This window comes from Sorex araneus, chromosome X, assembly GCF_027595985.1.
Source record: "Sorex araneus isolate mSorAra2 chromosome X, mSorAra2.pri, whole genome shotgun sequence".
NCBI lineage: Eukaryota > Metazoa > Chordata > Mammalia > Eulipotyphla > Soricidae > Sorex > Sorex araneus.
In genome coordinates, this window is record NC_073313.1 from 25,383,581 (window position 1) to 25,399,299 (window position 15,719).

The following is a 15,719-nucleotide window of genomic DNA, read 5'->3' on the forward strand; positions in this document are numbered from 1 at the left end:
GCCACAGAGAAGCTCAAGCTCCATGAGTGAAAATAATAGCTCAAAAGTACTAAACAGCTCTGTTATCTCTCAGATAAAAATTACAGAGACACCAGAAGGGACATGGACGGTCATTTCTTAATGTAAAGGGATCATTACATCAGGAAGAATTCACACTCGTAAACAACTTAAGTTTTTTCCAGATCCAGCATTATTATAAATAATGCTGCAGTGAACTCAAGTGTACACTTGTTCTTTTTGGTTACTCTTTTTATGTGCTTGGGGTATATGTCCAGGAGTGAGAGTGCATGGTCACAGGGAAGGTCTGTTTTTTATTTTTTGGGTAGTCTCAAAACCACTTACCAAAGAAAGAGATTAAAACAAGCACTAGTCCCACCAGCAATAGTTGAGAGCACCTTTTCTTTTAACTTTTTCTTTTAATATTTATTTATTTATTTTAAATTTATTTTTTATTTTTAAAATTTATTTTATTAAATCACCATGTGGAAAGTTACAAAGTTCTCAGACTTATGTCTCAGTTATACATTACTCAAATACCCATCCCTTCACCAATGCCCATATTCCACCACCAAAAACCCCAGTATACTTCCCACCCCTGCCCCCCACCCCCACCTATGTAACTGATAAATTTCACTTCATTTTCTCTTTACCTTGATTACATTCCATATTTCAACACAAAACTCACTATTGTTGTTGGAGTTTCCCCCCAAAAAAGACAGCCCTACTTTCAAGGAAGCATTTGATAATTAGTTTTCCATTGCTGAGAATGAAGAGATATGAAGTCCCGTTGTTCCAAGTACATAACTCTTTTTTATTTTCCTTCTTCCCATGCCACCAAGTTCGTGCCTGCTTAATAGTCCTCATAATATGGCTGACGCCATGCCGCCCGGCAAGCAAAAAACAAAAACAAAAACAAAAACGAGAAAGAAGGATATTTCCTGTTCTCGGCCGGTGTGGGGCTATAGCTTAGTTCACAGTCTAGAGAAATGGCTGCAGGCAGTTTTTGGAACCAAAAGTAGTCTAGTTGGCCTCCGGATCCTGGTCGATCAGCAGCAATGCAGGTGCACAAAAGTGTGGCCACCCGGGTCGAATCTTGGCAGAGCGTGCACTGGTATTGGCCCTGGCCCGAGACTGCCCAAGCGTCCCGCCGTTCCAAGTACATAAATTTATTTTCCCCTTCCCACGCCACTAAGTTCATGCCTGCTTAATAGACCTCATAATATGGCGGAGCCATACCGTGTTTCTCCCTGAAAAGGGAAAAGAACCGAGAAAGAAGGATATTTCCTCTCCCAGCTGGCATGGAGCTATGGCTTAGTTCACAGTCTAGAGCTACTTTGATTACCTTCAACATTTCAACAAAAAACTCACTATTATTGTTTGGAGTTTTCCCCCAAAGTCAGACCTTCTAAAAAGGAACCGTTTCACATTGCTGACAATTAAGAGATATTAGGTCGCGCAGCCACGACAGCGGCCGTGCGGTTTTGGATTTCTGTATAAAGTCCAGGGAAAATTCTGCCAGAGATTGCATCACTGCAAGCTTTTACTTCCCTTTTGTGGTGCTTATAAGATGGAAAAGCCTGGATAGAGAAACCCTTCCCCACTGGTGCCTCATGGGGCAGTGGCTCAGTTCACAGTCTGGAGGCATTTCTGAGAGCTGCTCATGTCTAAAGTAGTTCAGTTGGCCTCCAGGATCGTGCTTGTGCAGCAACGGAACGGCCTTTAAATTTATTTTTAATTGAGTCACCGTGAGAACAGTTACAGGGCTTTTAGGATCAAGTCTCAGTCATACTATGCTCAAACACCCATCCCTTCACCAGTGCACATGTTCCACCACCAAAAACCTCAGCATACCACCCCTTCCACTCCCCCTCTGCCTGTGTGACAGGTGATTTTCACTTTACTCTTTCCTTACTTTGATTACATTCAATTTTCAACGGGAAACTCACTATCATTATTTGGAGTTTTTCTCTCAACAGTCAGACCTGTCAGAATGACATCATTAGATTGTATGTTTTCTATTGTTGGTAACAAAGAGTATACGATGTTGCATGGTCGCGAAAGCGGCTGCCCAGATTTGGAATTCTGGTATTAAGTCCAGAGATATTTCTTCCAGCAGCCGCTGCATTCCGAGATTGGTTTCTGTGGCGCTGGGATCATGGCTGTTCAGGAGCAGAGGAGCTGTTCATGGGTGACTGCTTGGGGTCTCATTTGAGCAGGAGGCAGGGCCGGTTCTGCCTCCCCCATCGCAAGATTCCCCATGCATCCCGTCCCATCACTGCAAACTCCTACCTCTCTGTTCAATTGGTTCTGAACGGTGGTGGTCACCATGCTGTCCAGGGGGGGAAAGGCCAAGGGACAGAAACCCTTCCCCTCCCGGGGCTGCACAGGGCCGCAGCTTCGTTCAGAGTCCAGGAGTTTATCTGCCAGCAGCTGATGCATTCTGAGATTGGTTTCTGTGCCTCTGGGATAACAGTCGCTCAGGGGTGGCGGAGCCATTCCAGAGCATATTTTTTGTATATCAGAAAAGGCCGCACGGCCGAATAAGTGGCTGCGCGGTTTGGAGATGTCCCAGTCCCGCATACCAGAGCCATGTTAGTAGAAGCTCAGTGTTGCTGGGGCTCCGTCTGGAGAAGGCATGCTGGCTGTACCTTCTCCGTCTGGCACCACAGTGTTGTTGGCCCGGTCTGGGGTCTGGAGCATTTTCTGGCTTGAGGTGCCTGCCGGAGCGGCCCGGATTTTTCACTGTTGTCTGTGGCAAGATGGCGCCGAGGGCAGGTCAAGGGCGTGACTTCCAGTGGCCAGGCAAATTGGAAACTGGGCTGGCGCTGCCCCATTCCAGTGCCCCCGCGGGTTGGAGATGTCCCAGTCCTGCATACCGGAGCAGTGTTAGTAGAAGCTCAGTGTCGCTGGGGCTCCATCTGGAGAAGGCGTCTTTTAACTTTTTAAAAACTGAATCTCAGTGAATCAATTTAAAATTGAATCACAGTAAGATATAGAGTTACAAGGCTTTTCATGATTTGGTTTCAGTTATATAATGATCCATCCTTTCACCAGTGTACATTTCCCACCACCAACTGCCCTCCCTGCCTCTGTGGCAGGCACTTTCTCTCTCTCTCTCTCTTTCTCTCTCTGTGTCTATCTCTCTCTCTTTTAGAGTTCCTTTTCACCACATCCCTGCAAGCAGTTATTTCTAGAGATGCAAGGATGTTTCAAGATATTCAAATCACTTAATGTAATAGACTGCAGAAATAAAAGGAAGGATTAAACCTGCATGCTCATCTCCATAGGTGAAGAGAAAACATTTGACAATATGTAACACCATTCATATGAAAAACCATCTCAGCAAAATGTAGATTGAAGAAATTTGTCCAAATTTTGTAGAGGCCATATGCAACCAACCCACGGCCAACATAGTACATTTACTCTTTTCAAGAAATATTTATTTTTCACCAACCTTATTTTAATTGATTGTTTGGATTTGTAGATGAACAACTTAAGACCACAATGTGTAGGTGGTTCTTACCCATTGAGCGGTTTGAGCAGTGGGAGCTGCAGTCTTTTGGCTGGCTTTGTTATAACAGCTGAATCTGCACAGAGAGCATCTGCACCCCTTCAGACCAGCCTGCCACCTTAGGCTAAGTAGCAGTGAACATGGGAACCAGGAAGTGTAATCACCTTGAAATTCCTTCTTAGTCTTAGCCACTTCAGTAGTAGTGGGGTCTTCCTTTTTGGTCTCCTTGGATCTTGTAGACATAGAGACCATGTATGACTTGGTGTTCATGGGGGATGGTGCCTTGCCTGTGCAGAATTTTTCTGGGTGGGCAGCTACCACATGCAACCCACCGAGTAAACTTTGTCGTTGCAAGCATGAATGTGTCTACAGTGCAGAGCAGAGTCTGTGCTACACAGAGCAATGTCAGACAGGGTAACAGGAGACGCCTCTGCGCAAGCCTGGTGGGCAGCAACCATCAGAAAGTCTCAGCTCCTGCTAAGCGGATCTGGTGAATGAAAGTTTCAGGAGTGAAATGGCCAGCAATGAGAGCAGCTCTTGTTGGTGATGGCAACGATCTTTAACATAGCTCCCGGCCAGTATGCCTGCGTGAGATCACAGACATCAGCTGCAGTTGCAGTGGCACACGCTGCCAGCAGTAGCTTCTCCCAAGTTTTCTTCAGATTTATGAGGAAGATGCCATGATTTTTCCTCTTGTAGATGTACTGCTCCACCTGGAAGTCCAGATTAGTGCCTCCTACACGAGTGCCTGCTGCTACAAGGAATTTAAGAACATCGCTTTTCCTTTATTTTCAGGATGTTCAGGGCTCTGAACATAATGAAATTTTCCTTTGAATTATGATGATGGGTGTGGAGAACAACCCTGTAAGGAGCCCATGTTGAGTAGCTTAAGGAAAGGTAACATCATCCTTCATGTAGAAGAACTGAGAGCTTTTCTTCAAAGTCAGGCGCAAGACTAGGGTGGCCTCTTTCACCACTAGCATTTCACACGGTATTAAAAGTTCTTGCCATAGCAATGAGAAAAGGAAGAGAAATCAAAGGATTTCACATTGGTAAAGAAAAAATGTTGTTTCTGAATTTGAGTATGTAACCCTTTGTCATCACAGCTTTCTAACTGAAGGCATTTTGGGGACTGGGAATAGCTCAGTGACTGAGTATTTGCCTTGTAGCCCTGAGGCTGCAAGTTAATTCCTAGCACCGGCCGACATGCCGAGTGAGAACTTGGCAGCATTCTCATTTGAGCACACCAATCAGTAGGCATCTCATTGATTCCTGTTTGGAATCAAGGGATCACACACACACACACACACGCACACACACACACACACAAACGTGTGCTCTCTCCAGTGCACTTCAACTACATTCATGTGAGCATTTTAACCAAGTCTGTCTTCTGGAGAGCCCTGTAACCAATAATTGTATATGCTTGGCTACAGTTCTTGTTATTGCAATGAAAACAGAAAATGGAAGGGAAAGCAGAAAAAGGAAGGGAAAGGGAAGTATAGTAGACACTTTCTGATACTACTTGGACCAGACATGTAGCACAGGGGCTAAGGCCTTACATGTGACCATCATGGTTCTGTCCCTGGAACTGCGTATGATTCCTGATCACAGAGACAGGAGCTACCCCTGAGCACTGCCATATGTGGCCCCAAGAAACAGAAAACAAAAGGCTTCCCACACTTGGCCAACTTTGAGCCATTTATTTCTTTCCCCTCAAAACCAAATATACAGTGTGCTATAGGCAGAAATGTCTTTGCCTGGGTTTCTGTGATGCATTACCTAGACCTCTCTGGGTATTCTTTCATCTAACCTTTACTTCCTATGCTTTTTGTAGTGATTAAAATTATTTTATCCAATTATATTTTTTCAAAATATGGTTTGTTCTGAATGAACTCATTTAGCAATACTGAAACAGGAAGTTCTAGTTTGGTACTTAAATTCTTTGAGAGTAAATTATTGGGGACTTTCTTAAGGTAACACATATATAATTCCTAAGTTTTTAGGATATGTAACCCTTTAAACCTTGGGGTTTAATTCACCTAAGTTCTTCTTGGTTCTCTTTTCTCCTTGTTCAATGAAATTCTTGACATTAGACATATTAAATGTTAGCCATTGAGAGGTGCTAATATCCTTGTTGTGCTTCTGTCACTTTATTCTTTTCACCCTAACGCAAAGTGATATAAAACTTTGTGGTGTTTCAGAAAACAAAAAACCTGGTTTCAAGAGATAGTAATATAAACTGAATGAGCTTCTGAAGGATTGGCAATTGACCTAGCCACCATGTCTGTAGGACCTTCTAGGCATCCTAGCAACAAGGGAGGGAGAAGTATACCGTATATGGCTAGATGATAGGTTTAGGTAGAAAGACACAAAATGTGCTTAGGAATGTGAACTAATACTAATTTAGTTCCTTCTAGATGCCAGGCCAGTGCTAGAGATTTTACTATTTCTTTTAGTGAGTTGCTAGGGGGAAAAGAATATTGAAGCCATTAATCTTGAACTGTTTAAAATGTTTGTCATGTTGGTGATGGCTCAACCACTTAATTTTTTCATAATTTCTAATTAAATTTTTATTTTTATTTTAAAGAGTAGTTCACAATATTTTGTTACATTTAATATTCAAACACCAATCCCACCACCATTACATCTTCCCACCACCATATCTCAGATGTTTACATCCTGAATCCCAACCTCTGCCCAATGCTGAAACAAAAAAATACATTTCATATTTTTGTTATTAAAAACTGCAGAAAGTGCTACAAAATTTTTCTTAGAGGAAAGAGTGTAAAGACTGTTGTATTTTACTGAGGGACCATTATGCCCTTGCATAAGCCTCAACCACTTTAATGCTTGGTCTTAAAACCATTTCCAACAACCAAGGGCCAAAGGGAAGTCAAATGTAAAATGGTCACGTCTGACTTTTAGTGGTAATAGTCATGTTTCCATTCATAATTGAAGCAAACAAGAAGTCAGGGAATGGCCTCTATTTAAGACCCTTGTGGAGCTTCTAATAAATAGCAGAATGTATGTGCTTGAATTTCATTTGGGGTGGGACCAATCCCTAATCTCTGTGAAAACTTGAAAAATTATTCAAGTGCTAAAAGGTAACTTAGTTCATCCTGGGAATGGATAATCATCTTTCAAATTGTTTTCACTTTATAGCATTCATTTCCATGGTGGCCCGAGTGGGAGTTATAGTCTATGGATCTTTTTTTTTTCCTTCCTGGAACCTCTTAAGGTAGTAAAAACCTCATCTGCAAATGTAGTGTGTATAGTCTTCACTTTTGGTAGCACACAAGGTTTGCACCATAGAAGCTGAGTGGAAGAAATGGCCAATAGAGAATTAAGTGTTCATTAGTTCAGTTTATCGCTGAGCAATTGCTTTAGCTTTCAAAGGCTAACCCCTTCAGCTGTTAAAGCACTGATTGAATGTAAAGAGCTGGCTCTCAGAACACTAGCTGAAAAGAACGGGGCTGTGGCTTTGCTTCTTTAAAAATTCTACTTCTAAGCTCTAGGCTGCCCTGCTTCTTGCTATTTTTGTCCATTGGCAATTTCCCCTTGAAATGTTATCATCATTCTCCCCAAGTCTTTACTCAACCATGTGTTGAACTGCTAAATGCTAGTTCAGCCAAAGCCACCATTCAACGTAGAGTAATCTCTCTGGAGCTCTAGAAACTGCAGAAGAAAACAACTCTATTTTGACCTTTAAGGCAAATAGCTCTCACTCTGAGAACTACAAATATTTTGTTTAAAAGTTTTAGGAAAACCTGGAAATTATACAGTAAACTTCCAGAAACTCATTGATGTTATACATTTTATAAGAACATAACTGGCTCCATTTATATTGACAATATATTGTCAGTTTGTACTGACAGACTGGCTATTGTACTATCACATCTGTACAAACCACTATTTTTTTCTTTTGGCTTTTTTTTTGCTTCATAGGTTACTCTTGGCTCTGCATTACTTGAGAATCACTCCTGGCCATGCTCTGGGGAATATATGAGATACCGGGGATTGAACTCGAGTCAGCCACATGCAAGGCAAATGCCCTACCCACTGTACAATTGCTCCAGCCTTGTACAACCGGCTATTAAGGAAGAGTTATTCTTTCTATTTCAAAGGAGAAATCTGCAAATCAGAGATTTTAGTTTTTTATTTTATTTTTATTTTTTGCTTTTTGGGTCACACCTGGCAATGCACAGGGATTACTCCTGACTCTGCACTCTGGAATTACTCCTGGCGGTGCTCAGGGGACCATATGGGATGCTGGGAATCAAATCCGGGTCGGCCATGTGCAAGGCAAACACCCTACTCGCTGTGCTATCGCTCCAGCCCCAAGATTTTAGTTTTTTATTTGTTCATTTGTGAACTGTCGCTCAGGTAATTTGGTTGCAGTCGCGTTTATGTTCAAGCTTGCAGGGTACAAAACTGCTCCTCAACCATCATCAAAGTGCCCACCTCTGTCCTGGTATCACGAGTAGTCCACCTCTTCTTTACCATCCTACCTCCCCTGCTTGGTAACCCCAGTTCTAATTCAAACTCAAAGAAATTGCCATTAGATACTGTTCATTCTAAAATAATATATCACATAAGAATTCCACAAATCTGGAATTTGGTTTACCACTAATTTCACTTAGTGTGACCCCCCGCCACGGAACCAGTCCATTAAGGATGTAGAAAAAGTAAGATTTCATCTTTTATTATAGCTGAGTATTATTATTCTAAGTATATAGAGCAGAGTATCTCACCCTGTTCGTTCCATTCTAGGCCATGGGACCCAATGTGGAGTTCTTTGGGCGACCTTCTCGGTCCTATCTTGGCATTAAAATCACCAACAATGATCTTGTAGAAGGTATGGTCTTATATAGAGAACTTCTCCAGCTCCATGTAGAACTTCTCAATTTCTTCTTCATCATAGTTGGATGTTGGTGCGTAGATGACGAAGATAAAAACTGCTGGCAGTGAGCCACATCTATTGAAGCATAATCGTCCAATTCGGGTTGTTAGGCATTCGAATGAATCAATGCTCATGGCCAAGTTTGTGTTGACAAGGACACTGATGCCCCCGATGCCTCTGTTGTCGCATGATCTGAGGAAGAGTTCTTCTCCAGTGTCGAAAATGGTGTGATGTGATCGATGCCTTCTCATTTCAGACAGACCAATGATGTCATACTTGATCTTCTGCACTTGCACCATCAGGTCCTCGATGGATGCTTCCAATGCCAGCATACTTGCATTGAAAGTACAGACAGTCATTTTATTGTTTCTTCGTTTTTGCAGTCTAGTTCATCCCTGAGATTTTATCAGCCTCTCCTTGCTCATTCTTCTTAATGCTGCCGTGTTGGGGGCTCTTTCAGTGTCAGGGGAATGAGGCCCATTGTTGTTAGTGTTTTTGGCATATCAAATATGCCACGGGTAGCTTGCCAGGCTCTGTTGTGCAGGCGGGGTACTCTCGGTAGCTTGCCAGGCTCTCCTAGAGGGATGGAGGCTTTTAGAGTGGCCTCCAATTGCCCTTACAAGTGTTCCCATGGTTCACACCATATTTGGAACAATATCAATGGTTTGAAAATTATGGAAAATGGGTTTAAGTATCTTTTGTTGTGTCATGCATCCAGAAAGTGGCCTGGAGTGTGGCATTGGCTGGGTAGTGGAGGTAGTAGTGGTTTGGCGGTGAGGTATTTATCTAACTCCAGTAGGGTGAGTCGTCTGAGTTTGATCCCTGGGGTGGGGCACCGGAGATTGGAGGAGGCAGTCAGAGGATGCTGTTTCCATTATCGTGCATGAGGTTCAGCCTGAGTGTCCGGAAAGTGGCCTGGAGTGTGGCAGTGGCTGCCCATCTTCCAGAAGGGCAATGGAGAGGATTATTCATGACTTCTACTCAGATCTCTTTGACAGCCACGTCCATCTGCCCACATACTAAATTCCGCAGGATGGATATGTCATTCCCAATGTCCTCCCTTCTGATATCCTACATGGCATTTTGTCAGTAAAAACGCGTACAGCATCCGGTCCAGATAAGGTCAGACCCGAAGACCTGAAGAATGTGCTGCCAGTACTCGTCAATACACTGGGTTGGCTGTTCACATGCTACCTATCTGTATGCAGGGTTCTATCCCAATGGAAAACCAGTGGGACCGTTCTGTTGTACAAGAAGGGAGACATCCATGACATTGGCAACTATTGCCCAATCTGCCTGTTGTCCGTCATCTACAAGTTGTTCACTCCAGTCATCCTGAATAGAATAAGCAGAACATTAGATGAAGGAAAACCATGAGAGCAAGCTGGGTTCTGAAAAGGATTCAGCACGATCGACCACATCCACACAGTGACCAAGCTCATTGAAGTTTCACGAGAGTTCAAGATGCCACTCTGTCTAACATTCATCGATTTAAGAAGGCCTTCGATTCTGTTGAAACTGAAGCAGTTATCGAAGCCCTAGCCAAACAGGGCATTCAAACTCAGTACATCAAGATCCTCCGTGAGTTGTATTACAGATTCACCACCAGAATCTCACCGTTCTACAAGGAAGTGATCAATGATGTAAAGAGAGGGGTTCGGCAGGGTGATACCGTTTCACCGAAACTCTTCAGTTCCCCTCTCGAGAACGTCATGTGACAACTAGAATGGGAAGGAATGGGAGTGAAGATAGACGGTCGGCAACTACACCACCTCCGCTTCGCTGATGACATCGTTCTCATAACACCAAACATTAGGCAAGTGACACAAATGCTAGCTGACACGGACCATGAATGTGGAAAGGTCAGACTGCAGCTGAATCTCACCAAAACAATGCTCATGAAAAACGAACTAGTTCCTGATGTTCCATTTGCTCTCAATGGAACAAACATCTCCAAATGCAGCAGCTATGTGTACCTGGGTTGAGAACTCAACATGAGTAACGACTTGGCACCAGAACTGCACAGGAGGAAGAGAGCAGCGTTGAACGCCTTCAAGAGCATTGACAAAGTGGTTAAGATGACAAAGAACCTCCAGCTCTGGGCACATCTTTTTGACTCCACCATTCTTCCTGCATTAACATAAGCCTGAGAGACCTGGGCCCTACAAAAACAGAATGAGAACACTATTCGGGTGTCCCAAAGAGGAATCAAAAGGGCTAAGCTTGGAGTATCACATTTCACTCAAGTGAGAGAAGGATTCTGGAGTTCTGACCTCCATCAACAATCAAGAATCAGGGATGCTGTCTCGTTTGCCAAGGTGTCAAAAATCAGATGGGCCGGACACGGAAATGCAATTCAGAGATGACTGCTGGACTAGAGCTGTTACTGACTGGATTCCACAGGACGTCAAAATACCGTGTGGCCTCTCACCTATGAGATGGTCAGACTTTTTCCTCAAAACCCTGAATGAACGGTTTTGAGGCTCTTCCTGTTCCTGGAGCAAGCAGATATAATTGGGCTACACTAGCACGTGACAGGGATGAATGGAGACGTTACTGGCGCCCACTTGAGCATAACAAAGATCTACGTGATGACAAGTGACAGGTGACATATAGAGCACAACTTCTTAGTCATCTGTTGTTGGGTTTGGGCTATTTTTGTATCATCGTTATTGTCAATAACACTGCCACGAACATAGGTGTGTATATATATCTTCTCAAATTAATGCTTTCTTTGGTGTGTCAGGCTCCCAATTAGTGTTCAGGAGCCCCACGGGCAATTCTTGGCCAACTGAGCCATAGGTTCAATGCATGGGACCAAGGATATGATGCTGCTTTGGCTCTGTGGTGCTAGGGATACTTGGACCATCCAGGCAGTACTTCAGGCCTCCAGGACTTCATCCTTTGGTGGTAGGGACCTCCAGGGCTACCATGTGCTTAGGCGACAGTGATTCCAGAAGCTGAACCTAGGGTCAGGGACATGCTGAGCACATGCCCTAATCACTGTATTATCTCCTGGCTCTTAAATAAATGTTTGTGTTCGTGGGATAGATTCTGAGAACTGGAATTACTGAATCATGCAAGATGACATGTGGATGGCTAGTGAGCCTATGAAAAGGTGTTCCTTATCTCTATTTTTAGGGAAATGCAAACCGAAACAACAATGAGACACCACCTACACCAATATAATTGGCCTATGTAAAAAACATCAGGAAACAGCCATTGTTGGTAGGAATGTGTGAAACAAAAACAGAACTCTCATTCACAATTGGTAAGATTTTAAGTTTTAAAAAGTTAAAATTGATATAATGTTGTTTTACAAACCCATATGTTGTATTTATGTTTATTTACTTTTGGGGGTCACATCTGGATGTGCTCAGGGGTTACTCCTGTCTCTGCAGTCAGAAATTTCTCCTGAAAGTGCTCAGGGAACCATATATGGTGCATGCAGTTAAGGTGCCCTACCTGCTGTACATTTTACGGGTACAATTTTATACTTTTTCAAAATATGGTGTGGTGTAATATATATTACAAAGTGAGTTTCCAAACAAGTTCAGTGTGACTTTTAGTCCTATATTTTTTGTTTTATCTTGAAATTTTTGCTTCTATACGAAAAGAATATTTGTCCCAAAATAATGCAGACTGAAAATAGTATTGAAGTAATTGGCTCTTTTGGAGGGTTTCCTGCTTTTAAAATTTTTGTTATTGTTGTTTTGCTTTATGATTTCGGGCCACACTTGGTGATGCTCAGGGGTTACTCCTGGCTCTGTACTCAAGAATCACTCCTGAAAATGTTTGGGGATCCATATGGGATGCTGGTGATCCACTCCAGGTTGGCTATAGCTCCAGTCTCAGATTTTGAGGTTTATGATTAGAAAAATCATAAAATCACCTGTGTTCTTGTTATAGGTTTTCCATGTTTCTTTTGAGAAGGATAAAGATCAAGTCTGTGTGTGTCATTGGTTTTCCACTTTCTTAAAATAGTTTTAAATTATTTGACTCTTGAACACTTTTATTATTTAAACAGAGAGAATTTATAAATATCTGTTGTGTGACAGGCGTGCCTTGCACGCAGCCAACCTGGGTTTGATTTCCTCCACCCCTCTCGGAGAGCCCAGTAAGCTACTGAGAGTATCTCGCCCGCACAGCAGAGCATGGCAAGCTACCCGTGGTATATTCTATATGCCAAAAACAGAAATAACATGTCTCACATGGAGATGTTACTGGTGCCCGCTCAAGCAAATCGATGAGCAAGGGGATGACAGTGACAGTGACAGTGACAGGCATAGCTCTAGTATTGAGGATACAGTGGACATCAAAGTAGATAAAAATAGATAAAAACATTCCTATCCTCATGGTGGTTAGATTCTAAAGGAGTCATGGGGACAAAGACTGTATACAAAATGAACTATCACTGTCACTGTCACTGTCATCCCGTTGCTCATTGATTTGTCCGAGCGGGCACTAGTAACGCCTCTCATTGTGAGACTTCCTGTTACTGTTTTTGGCATATCCAGTACGCCACGGGTAGCTAGCTTGCCAGGCTCTGCCTTGTGGGCACGATACTCTTGGTAGCTTGCTGGGCTCTCCGAGAGGGACGGAGAAATCAAACATGGGTCAGCTGCGTGAAAGGCGAACGCCCTACTGCTGTGCTATTGCTCCAGCCCATACAAAATAAACATGTAGAAATATTCAACTTATTAGATGATGATAATATAGATAGCATCTCTTAGCATCTACCATAAGCTCTACCACTTGTCTCAAGGTGGCTATTTCTGTGGCCTTTGGAAGTCCAAATAGGCAAATGCATACTTTAGTGTCACTAGGGTACGTCTAAACTTGTGTGAGATCACTGTTATATGATTATTAGGTTACCATTAAATATGACGAGCATAATGCCATATATCAGTCCCTGTCTGTTTTCTGGTGCTGCTATTAAAAGTACCCCTTAGTGGGTAGTTTGAACAATAGAAAACTTAGTGTTACACGGTTTGGGGGAAGTTTTTGTTTGTTCCATTTCTTTTCTAATTTCTGCTTCCCTCTGAGGCTTCTTGACTTATAGATGGAATTTTACTGCCATCTTCACCTTCTCTTTAAATAAGGACACCAATGATCCTGAATTGGGATGGCTCTAAATATGTTATCTTTATTTGATCCTCTGCAAAGACCCTATTTCTAAGTGACCTCTAACTCATAGATGCTGGAGGTTAGGACTTTAGCATCTGGGTGGGGGGTGGTTTAACAAATCAACTTGTAATCAATATATCTATAGATTTAAGTCATACCATCAATTGGAATTTAGATTTGTATTTGGTATTTTAAGAGTAAATGGCCATAATAATGATGAATGTAAAAGCCCGTTTTGTACAAACCAATTATTGATTTTTGAAATGGTTAAATAACTATATTGATAAGTAATATTAATAGTAAGAATATATCATATGACTTCAGAAAGATTATTAAATATTTTTGGAACAGAATTTATGTAAGTAAATTTATGTAAGTAAAATACAAAACAAAGTAATCTAGATTGTGATTACCTTAAAAACATATATATTTGGGCCATACCCAGAAGTGCTCAGGTTTTACTTCTGGCTCTGCACTTAGGAATCACTCCTGGGATGACTCTGGGGACCATATGGGATGCCGGGGATTAAACTAGGGTCAATTTCGTGCAAGGCAAACATCCTGCCCACGGTACGGTCACTCCAGTCTCCAATCATGATAATCTTTAACAAATTATTTGCTGTATTAATATTCATAGCACAAATCAAAATAAGCTTGAAGAGTAGACTATCTGTCCACCAGGCGTCCTGGCAGCTGTTGGTGTGGGTGCCTGCCCCTCCCCCCCACACGCAGGGTCACTTCCCGGCATGCCTCACGCCACAGCTGCCCTCCTGTTTTGACCAACCCAAGATGGCGGTGCAGGATTCTGCAGCCCAGCTGTCGATGACTCTGAAGGTGTAGGAGTGCCCAACGCTCAAGGTGCCCTATGAAACTCTGAACTAGCATTTCCGCGCTGTGCAGAAGAACATCGACTGTGAGACGAGTTCTGTGACCATGGTGGCGGCTGAGCTGGAGAAGATCATGGGCAGCTGCCCTGCGGTGGACTCGGTGGTCACCCTGCTGGATGGTGTGTTGAAGAAGCTCAGTGTCCTCAAGCGCAAGACGCTGGAGTCCATCCAGGCGGAGGACGAGAATGCCAGGCTGTGCAAGCGCAGGATTGAGCACCTGAAGGAGCACAGCTGTGACCAGCCAGTGGCCGCCAGCATGTGGAAGCGCACGGACAGGATGATGGTGGAGCCCCTGCTGCGCTGCGGCTACTCCAACACTGCCTTGAAGCCGGCGCGCCAGAGCGGCATCGAGGATTTAGATGTTCCTGACGGCCGAAGAGGTGGAGGAGTCGCTGGAGTATCGTGAGAGAGCCACATGCCTGGCCTGGTGCCACGACAAGTCCCGGCTGCGCAAGATGAAAAGCTGCCTGGAATTCAGCCTCGGCATCCAGGAGTTCATTGAGCTCATCTGCCAGAACAAGAGGCTGGACGCTGTGAGACATGCAAGGAAGTACTTCAGCCAGGCCGAGGGGAGTCAGCTGGATGAGGTCCGGCAGGTGATGGGCATGCTGGCCTTCCCACCGGAACATACACATCTCCCCCTACAAGGACCTCCTGGACCTGGCCCGGTGGCGAATGCTGGTGCAGCAGTTTTGGTATGATAATTACTGCCTGCACCAGCTGGGGAACAGCCCTGCAGGCTGGCCTCTCAGCCATCAAGACCTCACAGCGCTACAAGGAAGATGGCAGCTCCAGAAGCCCTGACTGCCCTGTGTGCAGCTGCTCCCTGAACAGCAGGCCCAGCCACTGCCCATGACACATTGTGCCAACTCCCGCCTCATTTGCAGGATCTCCGGTCATGTGATGATGAGAACAACCCACCCATGATGCTGCCCACTGGCTTTGTCTACGGCTGTAATTCTCTACTCCCTATCCGTCAAGATGATAAGGTTGTTTGCCCGCGAACCAAAGAAATGTTACACTTCTCACAGGTGGAGAAAGTGTGCATCATGTAGGCTTAGGCTTGTGGCTTGCCAGGTGCCGTGGGCACAAGGCACCGGCCTGCACCTGCTTCGCCTTCCTGCTTCTTGCGACCTAAGATCAGTGAGCAATGAAGAATGCTTTGGGAAGAGAGGAAATCAACTCTAGCAAGTTTGTACTGGAAAACATTTGGTTGGTAGGATTTTGTTACAGAAGTTGGCTGTCTGATGCTTCTGAAATGAACTTTCACCTTTCCAAGAAACTTTCCTTT

The 15,719-nt window shown here is 43.7% G+C and overlaps 1 pseudogene; it reads left to right on the forward strand.

Annotated features, from left to right (window-relative positions):
* Positions 1 to 14,330: 14,330 nt before the first annotated feature.
* LOC101538735 (E3 ubiquitin-protein transferase MAEA-like) lies at positions 14,331 to 15,483 on the forward strand (annotated as a pseudogene).
* The last annotated feature ends 236 nt before the right edge of the window (positions 15,484 to 15,719 follow it).